This window comes from Oryctolagus cuniculus, chromosome 8 (assembly GCF_051225735.1).
Source record: "Oryctolagus cuniculus isolate XC-2025 breed Fujian yellow rabbit chromosome 8, ASM5122573v1, whole genome shotgun sequence".
Lineage (NCBI taxonomy): Eukaryota > Metazoa > Chordata > Mammalia > Lagomorpha > Leporidae > Oryctolagus > Oryctolagus cuniculus.
The window spans coordinates 142,146,699-142,165,029 of NC_142874.1; the positions used below are offsets into that span (position 1 = coordinate 142,146,699).

The 18,331-nt window shown below is 42.8% G+C and overlaps 1 long non-coding RNA gene across 1 annotated transcript; it reads right to left on the reverse strand.

Moving 5' to 3' along the window:
• Positions 1–16,325: 16,325 nt before the first annotated feature.
• LOC149125216 (uncharacterized) lies at positions 16,326–17,649 on the reverse strand. The gene is made up of 2 exons (XR_016212611.1): positions 17,410–17,649; positions 16,326–16,563 (listed from the first exon to the last, which is right to left on the reverse strand). It is a non-coding gene; the product is annotated as an uncharacterized LOC149125216 (long non-coding RNA).
• Between the last annotated feature and the right edge of the window lie 682 nt (positions 17,650–18,331).

The following is an 18,331-nucleotide window of genomic DNA, read 5'->3' on the forward strand; positions in this document are numbered from 1 at the left end:
TAACTGAAGGAACCATCTGGAACAATATCAATGTTAACTACATCTCAAAGAACAAAAGAAAAGCACAAAACCTTTCAGCATTGTTCTAACCAAATGTGTTAAAACTGTCATATTGAGACTCAATTCTCCTCCGGAAGGGAGTGTTCCATTTTCTGGATCTTCATAAAATTTCATGGTGCTGGAGTTCAACCAGTCATCTGGGAATACTGGATTATTTGAATAAAAATTGGAGAATAGTAACATGACTTGAAGCACTGTTTCTTTCTCTCAAATGTCTTCTCTCACAATGGCATTCTAGGGAAAAACCTCCAGTGACCGTGCATTATAATATCCATGGCTAAACTTACATATTATTTTCAAACAAGTGTTGTGAGATTGATTACAAGATGGAAACACTTATCCAGAACACATGAGGGGTCTAGGGCTCACAAATGGACCCCACACCAGGGACTTGTGCCTTCACCTAGTACTGTTTAAGGAATGTATTCTTCAGGTGTCCATGGGGCTGTGGGCATGAGGTGCAGGAAGGAGTTGAGACAGGATGCAGGCTCACATACAAAAACTGAGATGTCATAAGGACCATGGGAGATGGTGCCCATCAGTAACCATGAGTGAAAGGAAGGGAAAGGTCAGGCAGGCTCAGAAGAATGCAGGCTTTGTGGTGCAAGTGTATGCTTGGCAGGAGCTGGGGACAGAGCAGGGAGGGAGGGGAAGAATGGCAGCCTCAGTGCAGACTCGTGTGTGCACAAGGGCAGCATGGGTGCTGTCCTAGAGTGAGACCAGGGTGACCTTGACCTCACTCACTGATGCACATGGTTACTCTTAGTATCAGAACACATGCACTAAAATTACCATGGACTCCCCATTGCTGGAGACCTGCTTTCACCCTCACAGTTCCTAGGGGCATCCACTGAGTTGAACTACACAACAGCGTTAGGTTCACTGCTGCTCATGGACACTCAGGAGACTGACGTGGGGGATAGAATCTCCAGTTTATACTGGGCCTGCGTGGTGATACTGAAATTGAGTCTGTCTCAGTGTGGGCTCCTGTGCTTGTTTCTCTCCTCCACGGTGTTTATGAACTGCCCCTTCCCACCTGAATTCAAGGTAGATCAGTGCAGCTGTTGTGACCCCAGCTCTTGGTGGATGGATAACATGATCCTCATGTCAATGCCCCAGTGCTATGGGTGTGAGGACGTTGGTCCTTCCTGAGGTATACTCATCAGTGACCATAAACTTGAAGCAGACATAAATGCTTGCCTTACACAGTGAACTCTTTCTCAGAGTGAATCTCAAGTAAGTGTAGGTACCTGAACTGATAATCTAGGGGGACACATACATCAAAATCAGGACTTGAGGTTCCCTAGCAACTTTTGTTTCCTGAAGTATGTGTTTCTCCTGAATATTCCTAGAACTTGGAAGTAGTTTTTCCTTTGGAAAGTGTTTGGTTGCCCACAGTGCTAATTGCAGTTCAGTGTGACCCAAAAACAAAGCAAATAACAAAGAGATGTCGACAAAGAAATTGGTTGCAAGGACTTTATATGAGATAGAAAAAAAAAAAAAAACCTTAATGACAAAATTCTGGAGTAAAGGTGGTTCTGTTCCATGTGTGGAGGCAATGATGAGTTCATTCTTCATGTCCGGGTCAAGGTCTTCTGCAACAGACATAGGTGACTATAAGAATCTCATTGCAGATTCCATTTATCTCCTCTCCAACGTCACAGCGCCATTTGCAGTTACAGTATGGTTTCAGATTCTGTGGGCAACCTAGGGTACAGAGAGAGTGTCTGTCAATGAACACAGGGATCAAAGAAAAGCCAGCACCATTCCACATTGAGATGAGAGGGTCTCATGGGGGCTACATCACAGCAAGCAGTGGGAAGAGCACCCAGCCACTGGAAGGAACAGACACAAGAAGTGTTGTCACAAACACGATTTGAGACCCATTCTTCTTTGTCTGACTCTTTTTGCTCCTGAGCTCGTCAAACACATCTGAACCCAGGTTCAGCTGGGTTTACCAGTTCTCAACGTTTCTCTACTAAGCAGTGTCAAACGTTGTCCTCACAACTGGGTGTACACATTTGACCCATGGTGACTTCCCTTAAGACTCTCCAAATTTGAACAAGGCTATTTCACAGCGTATGTTGGAATACACAGTCTTTTTAGGAGGAACATCTCTTAGAATCATTTGACTTCCAATATATATTCGATTTTATTTTATTTTTTTTATTTGACAGATAGAGTTAGAGAATGAGAGAGAGAGAGACATACAGAAAGATCTACCTTCTGTTAGTTCACCCCCCAATTGGCCGCTATGACATGCACTGTGCCAATCCAAAGGCAGGAGTCAGGTGCTTCCTCCTGGTCTAGCACGTGGGTGCAGGTGCCCAAGCACTTGGCCATCCTACCCTGTCTTCCTGGGCCACAGCAGAGAGCTGGAATGGAAGAGGAGCAGCAGGGAATAGAACCTGGTACATATATGGGATGCCGGGAACACAGGTGGAGGATTAGCCAAGTGAGCCACTGGTTTGTCCCATATTTTCTTTGTTTGTAACATTTAGTATTAACTCATAATACATTTGTACTTTTTGTGGGATACACATTATCTTAATAAAAAGTATTTGAATCCAGTCAGCTTGTAACCTCTGTAGTCGTCTAGATTTGTTGCATTTTGTATCAAATGTTCGCTTTTTTTTACTCTCTCTATAGGAAATGCAGAATATTCAGATCTATGGTTGTCCTGCTGTGGTGGGGAACACCAGGAACTACTAGCTGGACGTACCTGTTGAATGAACCCTGTTGGAAAAAACTCAAGGCTATGAGAAGCTAAGGAAATTCAGCAGAGTGACTAAGACCTTTGAAGACTCAATTCCAGAGCCTTCCTTCAATCCTCCTGCCTCAGTTTCCATAGTTCTTCCATGTTGGAGTCTCTCACCTCGGTTCTGAAGAGCAGAAGTTTCATCCTCTGCACAGGAGTTGGCCATGACCTTGTCTCCGACATCTGTCTGCTCCTGGTCTGGAATCTCTTCATCTGATGGTGGCACAGGCTTAGCCTTGGCCTGGAGTGCCACCAGGACAATGGCAGTGAGGAGGGTGAATGTCCTCATGTCTGGGAGTGAGCTGGAGGCAGGAAGAGCACGATTCTGAGTGTGCTATGCCTGAGGACGAGACCTGATTATATAGTGCTAGGAGCAGGCTCTGTGACAAAGGCTGCAGTTAGAGACGGGGTGTCTTTGAACAGGAATTGAGAGCTGCCATGCCCACCAGTGCCTTTGATGGTGCTCTGTTCGCACCGCCTGTACTATGGCAGGCATCTGTGTGTTTTTTCTCCGTTTTTGCTTCATGCTGATAATCAAGATAAAGGACTGGATATTCCTCCTAATTCCCATTTGTTTGAATATTTACTGCAAGGTAATAAAGAGAAAACAAAGAGTCATTTCATTTGTTAATTTCTGGGAGAAAAGATTCTTATTTTCCAAACATGGGCCTGTTATCAATTTGAGGTTTAAACACTGAAGCCATACCTGGAGCCCAATGCAGAGGAGTGAAATTCTTTAGCATGTTCTAAGGTGTAGCCCTCCCCATGGAGGAGGAATGAGTTTTTGGGGTATTAACTCCCTTTGGGCCAGTGTGAAGGGGAGAATTGCTGTCCTCATGCTGTTGTTGTCACCAGGTCAGGAGGCCTCTAGGGAGAGAGGTGTTCAAATTGTTCAGAGGCACTTTCATTCTTGCAGGACATATGTCTAAGCACAGCACTTGGAGGATATCCAGATACAGCAGTCTATGTTGAGAGATAGCAGAGGAATCAACACCATTACCTCTATCGTTTTTGAAACTGCAACTTTTACGTTTGGAAAATCTTAAAACCTGTAGAAGGACAAAAATTCAAATGCAGAGAGTCTGGTGAGATCCCATCCCTGTTCTCAGCTACGGTTCTGTCCAAATCTAACTACTGTCAACAAATATACACATTAGTCTGCACTAATATTTTCCTCTCATGCAATATCTTGATCACTTTGTATATCAAGACATATTAGTTCTGTCATCAGTATATATAAGTGTGCCAATATTCTGATATTCTCTGAGATAAACTGAAGGAAATCACAGTAAGAAACAAATGTCAAGCAGCAGGAGCGAGCAACTATATATCAACGATTACCTTGAATGTAAATGGAGTAAACTCTCTAGTTATAAATATGTCATGTACCTAAGTGAGTTAATGAAAACCTCAATTCTATGCTGCTTACAACATAACTCCACATCTAGGGACACATGAGCTTTGAAAGTAACAAATACTATGAGATATTCCAAGCAGATGGAGTCCAAAAGAATGCAATAGCCTTATTCTACCAGATTAATAAATTTTAAATTAAAAGTGGTATAAAGAGAAGGGAAGGTCATTATATAATGATGAAGTATGAAATTCACCAGAAGAAAATAAAAACTTTAAATGTGCATCCACCCAATATGCCTTCACCTCGATACAGAAAGGAAATGATAAGAGACCAGAACAGTGAGATTCCAGTACGATAATGACAGAAAGGTGCTTTCTGTTTCTAGGAAAATCAAAGCTACCAAATGTGAGAGGGTCATCCTATTCCCTTATCTTTTTCGCACCTACACACCCATGTTCTTAGACTAACATACATGAAATCTAGACGTTATTCCATCTAACAAAGAAGGTGTGTGCAGGGAATATTACTTTAAAAATGTGTTGTGAGATTCTGAAACTAAAGCACTGTGTCAGCATTGGGATATTTCACTGACACAGAGTTGTTGGGGCTTTAGCATCGACTGATTTTATTTTTGGGGGCAAAAATGACCATGGACATATAGATGGGAAACACTATTAACAGAGAAATCCACAACAGAAGCTATGTTTTGTAGAAAGTGAGACATAGAGATGCCAAGCAGAATTGATCATGTTGTGTTAATCAGAAAAGAATCACAGGAAACAAGAACTAAGGAAACAGGACTAAAAGCAAGCAGAGTAGATAGTTCTCTCCGTTTGAAACTTCTTTTTTCCTTAAAAAATCCATATTGTTACCTGATACATAAAGATTGAACATTAATGAAGCACCATGTGATGTTTGCATGCACGAATACATTGTGTAATGTTCAACTGAATCCAACATATCTGCCTTCTCCAACGTTTATCAGTTCTTATGGTGGAAACATTCAGTGTTAACCTGAAAATCTGAGTTCAATTCTTATAAGCAAGATAAAACTTTTTCTAAGTCTGAACACTGATGTCCAGCACCTTCCCTCCATCTTTCTACAAACTGCTTCCTTGGGGCCAACACTGTGGCACAGCAGGTAAAGACTGCAGCACTGGCACCCACATATGGATGTGGGTTTGAGTCCCAGCGGCTCCAATTCTCATCCAGCTTTCTGGAGTAGCCTGGGAAGGCAGTGGAGGATGGTCCAAGTCCTTGAGTCCCTACACAGACGCAGGGGACCAAGATAAAGCTCCTGGCTCTTGGCTTCAGGTCAGCATGGCTCGGGCCATTCTGGGAGTGAGCCAGTGGATGAAGAACCACTCTATCTGTTTTTAACGCTGCCTCTCTGTAAATCTGCCAATACAATAAATGAATAAATCTTAAAAAAAAAAAAACAAGAAACCTAGCATTTGTTCAATATTCTTGCTATGTTTCCACAATTCACTGTACATGATCAGTTTGGTGTTACTGTACATCAGTTTTTAACTGAAGGAACCATCTGGAATAATAACAATTTTAACTAAAATTCAAAGAATTAAAATAAAAGCACAAAACCTTTCAGCATTGTTCCAACCAAATGTGCTAAAGCCGTCATGCTGACTCCATTCTCCTCCTGAAGGGAGTGTTCCAATTTCTGGATCTTGATAATTTTTTTGGTGCTGGTGTTCAACCAGTCATCTGGGGATACTGGATTATTTTAATAAAAATGGAGAATAGTAACATGACTTGAAGCACTGTTTCTTTCTCTCAAATGTCTTCTCTCACGGTGGCTTTCTAGGGACAAACCTCCAGTGATTGTGCATTATAATATCATGGCTAAACTTACATATTATTTTCTAAACAGGGATTGTGAGATTGATTACAAGATGGAAACACTTATCCAGAACACAGGAGGGTTCTAGGGCTCACAATCAGACCCCACACTAGCACCTTGTGCCTTCACTTAATACTGTCTAAGGAACATATTTGTTGGGTATCTTCAGGCTGTATGCATGTGGTGCAGGAAAGGGTTGAGACAAGATGCAGACTCACATACAAAAACTAAGAAGTCATAAGGGCCCATGAGAGACAGTGCACATTGGTAACCATGAGGGAATGGAATGGACAAGGCAGCCAGGCTCAGGAAAAATGCAGGCTTTGTGGTGCATGTGTTGTGGTGAGCAGGAGCTGGAGACAGTGCAGGGAGAGGAAGAATGGCTGTCTCAATGCAGACTGTATGTGCACATGGCCAGCAAAGATATTGTCCTATAGTGAGACCAGGTTGACCTTGACCTCACTCACTGATGCACATGGTTGCTCTTAGTATCAGAACATCTGGACCAAAATTACCATGGACTCCCCATTGCTGGAGACCTGCTTTCATCCTCATAGTTCCTAGGGGCATCCACTGAGCTGAACTTCACAACAGTATTAGGTTCACTGCTGATCATGGACACTCAGGAGACTGACGTGGGGGATAGAATCTCCAGTTTGTACTGGGCCTGGGCGATGCTAGTGAAATTGAGTCATCTCAGTGTGGGCACGGAGTTCAGTGTTCTGCTCCATGCTGTGTGAGAACTGCCCCTTCCCACCTGCATTAAAGCAAGATCATTGCAGCTGTTGTGACCCCAAGTCTTGGTAGATGGGTAACAGAAGTCTCAGGTCAATACTCCAGACATGTGTGTATGAGGATGGTGGTCCTTCCTGAATATACTCATGGAGTCACCATAAACTTGAAGCAGACACAAATGCTTGTCTTAACACGTGTGAACACTTTTTCAGAGTGAAGCTCAACTAGGTGTAGGTACCTGAACTGACAATCTAGGGGGACACATAAATCAAAATCAGGACTTGAAGTTCCAGGGCAACTTTTGTTTTCTGAAGTATGAGTTTCTCCTGGATATTCCTAGAAATTGGACGTAGTTTTTCCTTTGGAAAGTGTTTGGTTGCCCACAGTGCTAATTGCAGTTCAGTGTGACTCAAAAACAAAGCAAAGAAAAAAGAGATGTTGACACAGAAATTGGTTGCAAGGACTTTAAATGGGATAGAGAAAAAAAGTTAATGCAAGGTTCTGGAGTAAAGGTGGTTCTATTCAATGGGTGAAGGAAATGACAAATTCATTCTTCATCTCTGTGTCTTCTTCTGCAACAGAAATAGATGAGTGTAGGAAACTCGTGGCAGATACCACATACTTCTTCACAAGGATCACAGCGTCTTAGAAACTGAAGGTCTCTTTTGATGGTCCTGACTGTCCGGGAGTCTTGGCTGTTATGGGAGGCTCTGTGGTCTCATTGGTCCCAGGGGTCAGAGGTCTGGGCGGTAATAGGGTTCTCGGTTTTAACGGGGGTCTGGGCAGAATCGGCGGATTCAGCAGACAAACAAGGATACAGAGAGAGGGTCTGGCAATGAACACAGGGTTCAAAGAAAAGCAGGGACTGTTCCAGCTGAGCTGAGAGGGTCTCATATGGACTACATCACAGCCAGCAGCAGGAAGAGCACCCAGCCACTGGAAGGAACAGACACAGCAAGTGTGGTCACAAACACGATTTGAGACCCTTTCTCCTTTGTCCGAGTCTTTGTGCTCCTGACCTTGTCAAACACATCTGAACACAGCTTTAGCTGGGTCTCCAGGTTCTCAACGTTTCTCTACTAAGCAGTGTCAAATGCTGTCCTCATAACTGGATTACACATTTGACCCAGGGTGACTTCTCTTAAGACTCTCCAAATTTGAAGAATCCTATTTATGGATGTATGTTGGAATACAAAGTCTTTTTAGCAGGAACATCACTTAGATTCATTTGACTTCCAATATTGTTCTATTTTAAATTATTTGTTTGAAACATTTTTAATAACTTTTAAAACATTTGTACCCTGTGGGGTATACACATTAACTTAATGCATTCACAGAGTGTACTTAGAGCCAATCAGCATTCAGCCTCTGGAGTAGCCCACACACTTCTTCCATTGTGTAAATAACGTTCACACTTTCTCAGTCTTTCTATAGGAAATGCCAGATTATTCAGATCTATGGTTTCCTACTGTGGTGGGGAACACTAGGAACTACTAGCTGGATGTGACTGTTGAATTGAACCCTGTTGGAAAAAACTCAAGGCTATGAGAAGCTAAGTAATTGCTGTGGTGTGACTAAGACTTTGAAGACTCGATTCCAGAGCCTTCCTTCAATCCTCCTGCCTTAGTTTCCATAGTTCTTCCATGTTGGAGTCTCTCACCTTGGTCCCGAAGAGCAGAAGTTTCATCCTCTGCACAGGAGATGGCCATGATCTTGTCTTCTGCATCTGTCTGCTCCTGGTCTGGAACCGCATCATCCATTCGTGGCACAGGCTCAGCCTTGGTCTGGAGTGCCACCAGGACAATGGCAGTGAGGAGGGTGAAGGCCCTCATGTTTGGGAGTGAGCTGGAAGCTGGATGAGCAGGATTTTGTGTATGCTGTCAGTGAGGGTGAGACTTGTAGGTTTAGTTCTCAGAGCAGCTCTGTGACAAAGCTGTGATTAGAGATGGTATGCCTTTGATCAGGAAGTGAGGGCTTCTCTTGCCCTCAGAGTGCCTTTGATGGTGCCCTGTTCTGAAGGTCTGTGTTATGGCAGGCATCTGTGTCTTTTCTCTCCATCTTTGCTTCCCACCTATAATCAAGAAAAAAGGACTGGATATTTCCCCTATTTCCAATCTGCTTGAATAGTTACTTCAGAATAATAAAAAGAAAACAAAGAGTCATTTCATTTGTTAATTTCTGGGAGCAAAGTTTGTTATTTTCCAAACATGGAGCCTGGTATCCATTTTTGTTTTAGACACTGAAGCCATACCTGGAGCCCAATGCAGAGGAGTGAAATTCTTTAACATGTTCTAGGGTGTAGCCCTCCCCTTGGAGGAGGAGTGAGTTTGTGGGGTGTTATGTCCATTTGTGCCAGTGTGAGGGGAAAAATGCTGTCCTCATTTTGTCATTGTCACTAGCTCAGGAGGCTTCTAGGGAGAGAGATGTTCAAATTGTTCAGAGGCACTTTCATTCCTGAGATACGTATGTCTGAGCACAACTCATGGAGAATGATCCAGATACATATTCTGCTTTGAGAGATAGCAGAATAATCAACACCATTGTCCCTAGCATTTTGGAGACTGAAAACTTTTACATTTGGAAAGTCTTAAAACCTGTAGAAGGACAAAATCAAATGTCAAAAGTCTGATGGGATCCCTTCCCTGTTGTCAGTACAGTTCTTCTCAAATCTAACTACTGTCAACAAATGTACACATTAGTCTGCTCTAATATTTTCCCCTAATGCGATATCTTGATCACTTTGTGTATCAGGGCCTAATGAGTATCTCACTCCTGTGTGCCAACATTTCCATTCTCTCTCTGAGATGAAAGTGAAGGAAATGGCAGTAGGAAAGAAATGTCAGACAGCATGAGTGAGCTACTGTGTATCAATAATTACCTTGAATGTAATGGAGTAAACTCTCTACTTGTAAATATGTCAAGTAACTAAGTGATTTGATGAAAGAACTCATTCTATGCTGCTTGCAACATAACTCCACATCTAGGGGCTCATGGGCATTGAAAGTAACAAATTCCATGAGATATTCCAAGCAGATGGAGTCCAAAGGAATGCAATAATCAGATTTCTACCAGAGAAATAAATTTCAAATTAAGTTTGTATAAAGAGGTGGGAAGGTCATTATATAATGATGAAGGATTTAATTCCCCAGGAGAAAATAACAACATTAAATGTGCATCCACCCAATATGCCTTCACCTCAATACAGAAAGGAAATGATAAGAGACCAGAACAGTGAGATTCCAGTACAATAATGACAGAAAGTTTCTTTCTGTTGAAAGCTTCTAAATGTGAGAGGGTCATCCTATTGCCTTATCCTGCTTGTACCTTCACACCCATGTTTTTAGACTAAAATATATGATACCTAGAGGCTATTACATCTAAGAAAGAAGGTGTGTACTGGGAATATTACTTTAAAAATGTGTTGTAAGATTCTCAAACTAACATGCTGTTTCAGCACTGGGATATTTCATTGACACAGAGTTGTTGGGTGTTTTGCATCTGTCTGATTTTATTTCTTGGGGTTATAATGACCATGGAAATTTAGATGGGAAACACTATTAACAGAGAAATCCATAACAGAAGCTATGTTATGTAGAAAGTGGGACACAGAGATGCCAAGCAGAATTGATCATGTTGTGTTAATCTGAAAAGAACTTCAGGAAGTGAGAAATCAAACAAAACACAACTAAAATAAATAGATTAGATATTTTCTCCATTTGAAATTTTTCTTTTAAAAAATCTTGATTGTTTACTGGTACACAAAGATTGAACATTAATGAAGCACCGTGTGATGTTTCATGCATGAATACATAGTGTAATGTTGAACTGAATCCAACACATCTGCCCTATCCAATGTTTCTCAATTCTTTATGGTGGGGGCGGAGCCAAGATGGCGGAATAGTGAGGGCGCGCACCGATAGTCTGGGAAAATTTAGTTTAATAAAAGCGGAATTACGGTAGCCTCAGAAAAAGGATCAGGAAAAAATTGCAGAGGAAACTCTTCCGGAGCTATTCGCTGTGACCCAAAGGACCTACTGGGAGAGCAGGGTCACCCACCACGTGGAAACTGAACTGCGATAGCCGCAGAGTCTGAGTGCCAGTGCAGGAAGGGGAGTCTATGTGACAAAGACACCAGCGGGGAGAGGAGAGACGCCTAGGGCTCCGAGTCCACACATCAGCGCTGGAAGCGGAGGTGAGCTCACATACAGAATGGCTCAAATACAGAAATCTAACAACAACAGATGCTGGCGAGGATGTGGGGAAAAAGGGACACTAACCCACTGTTGGTGGGAATGCAAACTGGTCAAGCCACTATGGAAGTCAGTCTGGAGATTCCTCAGAGACCTGAGTATAACCCTACCGTTCGACCCAGCCATCCCACTCCTTGGGATTTACCCAAAGGAATTTAAATTGGCAAACAAAAAAGCGGTGTGCACCCTAATGTTTATTGCAGCACAATTCACAATAGCCAAGACCTGGAACCAACCTAAATGCCCAACAACGGTAGACTGGATAAAGAAATTATGGGATATGTATTCTTTAGAGTACTATACTGCAGCAAGAAACAATGAAATCCAGTCTTTTGCAATAAAATGGAGGAATCTCGAACACATCATGCTGAGTGAAATAAGCCAGTCCCAAAGGGACAAATACCATATGTTCTCCCTGATCGGTGATAACTGACTGAACACCAAAAAGGAAACCTCCTGAAGTGAAATGGACACTATGAGAAACGGTGACTTGATCAGCATAGCCCTGACTGTTAATGAACAACTTAATACATTATCCCTCTTAGTAGTTTTTTTTTTAACTTTTATTTATGAATATAAATTTCCAAAGTACGACTTATGGATTACAATGGCTTCCCCCCAATAATGTCCCTCCCACCCACAACCCTCCCCTTTCACACTCCCTCTCCCCTTCCATTCGCATCAAGATTCATTTTCGATTATCTTAATATACAGAAGATCAGCTTAGTATACATTAAGTAAGGATTTCAACAGTTTGCTCCCACACAGAAAGATAAAGTGAAAAATAATAGATGATTTTTTTTAAATGATGATGAAATCAGATCAGACCTATTGTCATGTTTAATCCCAGTGAGAGTCAAGTTGGGAATTGATAATTTGTTTTCCTGTTTTTTTTTTTTAGTATACATTAAGTAAAGATTTCAACAGTTTGCACCCCCATAGAAACACAAAGTGAAATATATTGTTTGAGTACTCGTTATAGCATTAAATCTCAAGTAGTTCTTTTGTCTGTTCTACTTAATATGACTGGTTTAATTCTGTAATTAATACACAGTTATTCATAAGTGTTGAAATTTAACTGAAATGTGATCCCTGTTAAACATGAGTGGGAATAAGAGAGGGAAGAGATGTACAATTTGGGACATGCTCAGGCTGACTTGCCCCAAATGGTAGAGTTAGAAACATACCAGGGGACTCCAATTCAATCCCATCAAGGTGGCATGTATCAATGCCATCTCACTAGTCCCAGTGATCAATTTCTGTTCACAATTGATCATAATGAAAGGACTAAGAGTCAAAGGGAGCACATAAACATGTCTAGCACCTGCTAATATTAACCGATAGAATAAATAAAGCGGACAGTTATCCAACATGGGAAGCGAGATACTCAGCAGACCCATAAAATGGCGGATGTCCTAAACAGCTCTCTGGCCTCAGAATCAGCCCTAAAGGCATTCCGATTCTGCTGAAAAGCCCATGAGAGTATTTCAGGCATGGAAAGTCAAGACACTCTGGCAAAAAAAAAAAAAAAAAAAAAAAAAAAAAAAAAAAAAAAAAAAAAAAAAAACCACCTAAATGAATGCTCTCTGTGAGTGAGATCCCAGTGGAAAGAACAGGTTTCAAAGAAGGAGGTACCTTTCTCTGAAGAGAGGAGAGAACCTCCACTTTGACTATGACCTTGTCTAAACAAGATAAGAGTTGGAGAACTCAGAGGGCTTCCATAGCCTTGGAAACTCATGACTGGAGCATGGGGAGATTACTGAGGCCATAAACAAGAGTGTCAATTTGTAAAATCAACAACAGGAGTCACTGTGCACTTACTCCTCATGTAGGATCTCTGTCCTTAGTGTGCTGTACATTGAGACTTAATGCTATAACGAGTACTCAAACAGTATATTTCACTTTGTGTTTCTATGGGGGTGCAAACTGTTGAAAGCTGTACTTAATGTATACTAAACTGATCTTCTGTAAAAAAAAAGAAGAAGAAGAAATTATCAATTCCCAACTTGACTCTCACTGGGATTAAACATGAAAATAGGTCTGAAAAAAAATTCTTTATGGTGGAAACATTCAGTGTTAACCTTGAAAATCTGAGTTCAATCCTTTTAAGCAAGATCAAACTTCTTTCTAAGTCTGTACCCTGTTGTCTATCACCTCTCCACCATCTTTATAAAAACTGCTTCCTTGGGAGATACACATCAGACCCATAGAATGGCAGATGTCCTAAACAGCACTCTGGCCTCAGAATCAGCCCTTAAGGCACACAGATCTGGCTGAACAGCCCATGAGAGTATTTCAGGCATGGAAAGCCAAAACATTCTGGCAAAAAAAAAAAAAAAAAAAAAAAAAAACCTACATGAAAGATCTCCACATGTGAGATCCCAGTGAAAAGAACAGCTCATCAAAGAATGAGATACCTTTCTCTGAAGGGAGGAGAGAACTTCCACTTTGACTACGACCTATCTAAGTATGATCAGAGTTGGTGAACTCAAAAGGCTTCCATAGCCTTGGCGGCTCATGACAAGAGCCTAGGGTGATTACTGATGCCATAAACAAGAGTGTGAATTTGTTAAGTCAACAACAGGAGTCACCGTACACTTACTCCTCATGTAGAATCTCTGTCCTTAATATGCTGTACATTGTGAATTAATACTATAACTAGTACTCATACAGTATTTTTCACTCTGTGTTTCTATGTGGGTGCAAACTGTTGAAATCTTTACTTAATGTATGCTAAACTGATCTTCTGTTTATAAAGAGAATTGAAAATGAATCTTGATGTGAATGGAAGGGGAGAGGGAGAGGGAAAAGGGAGGGTTGCAGGTGGGAGGGAAGTTATGGGGAGGGAAGCCTTTGTAATCCATAAGCTATACTTTGGAAATTTATATTCATTAAATAAAAGTTAAAAAAATAAAAATAAGAATAAAAAAATAAAATTAATGTGGGATAAAAAAAACTTTTAAAAAAGAAAAAACCTGGCCGGCGCCGCGGCTCACTAGGCTAATCCTCCGCCTAGCGGCGCCGGCACACCGGGTTCTAGTCCCGGTCGGGGCGCTGGATTCTGTCCCGGTTGCCCCTCTTCCAGGCCAGCCCTCTGCTGTGGCCAGGGAGTGCAGTGGAGGATGGCCCAGGTGCTTGGGCCCTGCACCCGCATGGGAGACCAGGAAAAGCACCTGGCTCCTGGCTCCTGCCATCGGATCAGCGCGGTGCGCTGGCCGCAGCGCGCCGGCCGCGGCGGCCATTGGAGGGTGAACCAACGGCAAAGGAAGACCTTTCTCTCTGTCTCTCTCTCTCACTGTCCACTCTGCCTGTAAAAAAAAAAAAAAAAAAAAAAAAAAAAAAAAAAAAAAAAAAAGAAAAAACCTAGCAGGTGTTCAACATGCTTTTTGTGTTTCCAAAATCCACTGCACATGATCACTTTTCTGTTATGGTACCTTAGTTTTTAACTGAAGGAATCATCTGGAACAATATCAATGTTAACTACATCTCATTTAAAATAAAAGCACAAATTTTTTCAGCAGTGTTCCAACCAAATGTGTTAAAGCTGTCACGCTGAGACTCCATTCTCCTCCAGAAAGGGAGTGTTCCAATTTCTGGATCTTGATCATTTTTCTTGGTGCTGGTGTTCAAACTGTCGTCTGGGTGTATTGGATTATTTGAATACAAAATGGAGAAGGGTAACACGACTTGAAGCACAATTTCTTTCTATCAAATGTCATCTCTTTTTTTTTTTTTTTTTTTTTGACGGGCAGAGTGGACAGTGAGTTAGAGAGAGAGACAGAGAGAAAGGTGTTCCTTTTGCCGTTGGTTAACCTCCAATGGCCAACGCGGCTGGTGCGTAGCGGCCTCTGTACCACGCTGATCCAATGGCAGGAGCCAAGTGCTTCTCCTGGTCTCCCATGGGGTGCAGGGCCCAAGCACTTGGGCCATCCTCCATTGCACTCCCAGGCCACAGCAGAGAGCTGGCCTGGAAGAGGGGCAACCGGGACAGAATGCAGTGTCCCAACCGGGACTAGAACCCAGTGTGCCACGGCGCCGCAAGGCGGAGGATTTGCCTAGTGAGCCGCGGCACAGGCCCAAATGTTAATTCTTAAAACGGCTATCTTGCTCAAGCATCCAGTGATTGTGCATTAAAATAGCTGTGGCTTAAACTTACATATTATTTTTCGGAACAGGTGTTGTGAGATTACCAGATGGAAACACTTATCCAGAGCATATGAGGAGTCTAGGGTCACAAAGAGAGCCCACCAGACCTTGTGCCTTGACTAAGTACTGTTCAAGGAACGTATTTGTCGAGTTTCCATAGGTCTGTGGGCATGTGGTGCTGGAAAGGGTTCAGAATGCAGACCCCCACACACAAAAACGAAGAAGTCATACGGGCCCATGGGAGACAGTGCACCTCAGCAACATGAGTGAGTGGTAGGGAAAAGGCAGACAGCCTAGGGAGAGTGCAGGCTTTGTGATTCACGTGTTTGTGTGCGCACGATCTGGGGACAGAGTAGGGAGGGAGAAATTGCATCCTCAGTGCAGACTCCATGTGTGCTGTGCACAAGGCCAGCATGGGTGCTGTCATATAGCGAGATCAGGTAGACCTTCACCTCGCTCACTGATGCACATGGTGACTTTCAGTATGAGAACATCTGCACCAAAATTACCATGGACTCCCCACTGCTGGAGACCTGCTTTCTCCCTCACAGTTTCTAGTGGTGCCCCCTCAGCAACACTTCACAGCAGTGTTAGGGTCACCACAGCTTATGGACACTCAGGAGACCGATGTGGGGGATTGACTCTCAAGTGTGTATTGGGCCTGGGGAGGTGCTACTGAAAATGAGTCCATCTCAGGGTGGGCTCCTGTGCTTGTTGCTCTCCTCCATGGTGTTTATGAACTGCCCCTTCCCACCTGAATTCAAGGTAGATCAGTGCAGCTGTTGTGACCCCAGGTCTCATGTCAATGCCCCAGTGCTATGAGTGTAGGGATGGTCATCCTTCCAAAGATGTAATCATGGGATGACCATAAACTTGAAGCAGACACAAATGCTTTGTCTTAACACATGTGAACTCTTCTTCAGAGTGAATCTCCACTCAGTGTTGGTACCTGAGCAGACAATCCAGGGGGACACATAGAGCAAAATCAGGACTTGAAGTTCCCTAGCAGCTTTTATTTTCTGAAGTATGTGTTCATGCTTGATATTCCTAGAATTGGAGGTAGCTTTCCCTTTGGAAAGTGTGTGATTTCCCCACAGTGCTAATTGCAGTTCAGTGTGACCCAAAAGCATAGCAAATAGGAAAGAGATGTTGACACAGAGATTGGTTGCCAGGACTTTATATGAGATACAGAAAAAAAAAACTTAATGGCAAGATTCTGGAGTAAAGATGGTTCTCTCCAATGTGTGGAGGCAATGATGAGTTCATTCTTCATTTTTGACTTTTTCCCGGCAACAGATATACTTGGAGTTAAATAGGCCGCAGCTACCATCTATCACCTCCCAAGGATCACAGTATTTTTTGCACGAACAGGGCATTTTCTGGCTTCTCAGCGGCGAAACTAGGGTAGAGAGAGGGGTCCTTCTATGAATACAAGGATCAAGAAAAGCCAGGACCATTCCACACTTAGATGAGAGGGTCTCATATGGACTACATCACAGCCAGCAGCAGGAAGAGCACCCAGCCACTGGAAGGAACAGACACAGCAAGTGTGGTCACAAACACGATTTGAGACCCTTTCTCCTTTGTCCGAGTCTTTGTGCTCCTGACCTTGTCAAACACATCTGAACACAGCTTTAGCTGGGTCTCCAGGTTCTCAACATTTCTCTACTAAGCAGTGTCAAATGCTGTCCTCATAACTGGATTACACATTTGACCCAGGGTAACTTGCCTTAAGACTCTCCAAATTTGGACAAGGCTATTCCAAAGACATATGTTGGAATACACAGTCTTTTGTGAGGAACATCTCTTTGAGGTTTTTGACTTTCAATGTTTCTTCTATTTCATTCTATTTGTTTGTAACATTTAGTATTAACTCTTAATACATTTGTACCTCTTGGGGTATACACAATACCTTAACAAAGCACAGAGTGTACTTGGATCCAATCAGCTAGTAACCTCTGTAGTCCACACTTGAACCATTTTGTTGAATGTTCCCTGCTTTGCAGTCTCTCTATAGGAAATGCCAGAGTATTCAGATCTATGGTTGCCCTGCTGTGGTGGGGAACACTAGGAACTACTAGCTGGACATACCTGTTGAACTGAACCCTGTTGGAAAAAACTCAAGGCTATGAGAACCTAAGTAAATTCAGCAGAGTCACTAAGACCTTTGAAGACTCAACCCCAGAGCCTTCCTCCAACCTTTCCTCTTCAGTTTCGGTAGTTCTTCCAAGTTGGATTCTCTCACCTGGATCCTGAAGAGCAGAGGTTTCATCCTCAGCAAAGGAGATGGCCATGACCTGGCCACCCACATCTGTCCCCTCCTGGTCTTGAATCTCTTCATCTGATGGTGGCACAGGCTCAGCCTTGGCCTGGAGTGCCACCAGGACAATGGCAGTGAGGAGGGCGAACGTCCTCATGTCTGGGAGTGAGCTGGAGGCAGGAAGAGCAGGGTTCTGAGTGTGCTGTGAGTGAGGACGAGACTTGATTATATAGTGCTAGGAGCAGGCTCTGTGACAAAGGCTGCAGTTAGAGACGGGCTGTATTTGATCCGGGGGGGGGGGGGGGGCTGGCATGCCTTCAAAGTGCCTCTGCTGGTGCTCTGTTCTCACCGTCTGCATTATGGCAGGCATCTGTGTGTTTTCCCTCCATCTATGCTTCATGCTGATAATCGAGATAAAGGAGTGGATATTTCCCTCCAATTCCCATCTGCTTGAATATTTACTTCAGAATAATAAAAAGAAAACAAAGAGTCATTTCATTTGTTAATTTCTGGGAGCAAAGTTTGTTATTTTCCAAACATGGAGCCTGGTATCCATTTTTGTTTTAGACACTGAAGCCATACCTGGAGCCCAATGCAGAGGAGTGAAATTCTTTAACATGTTCTAGGGTGTAGCCCTCCCCTTGGAGGAGGAGTGAGTTTGTGGGGTGTTATGTCCATTTGTGCCAGTGTGAGGGGAAAAATGCTGTCCTCATTTTGTCATTGTCACTAGCTCAGGAGGCTTCTAGGGAGAGAGATGTTCAAATTGTTCAGAGGCACTTTCATTCCTGAGATACGTATATCTGAGCACATCACACGGAGGATGATCCAGATACATCTTCTGCTTTGAGAGATAGCAGAATAATGAACACCATTATCCTTAACATTTTCGGTGGCCTAAAACTTTTAT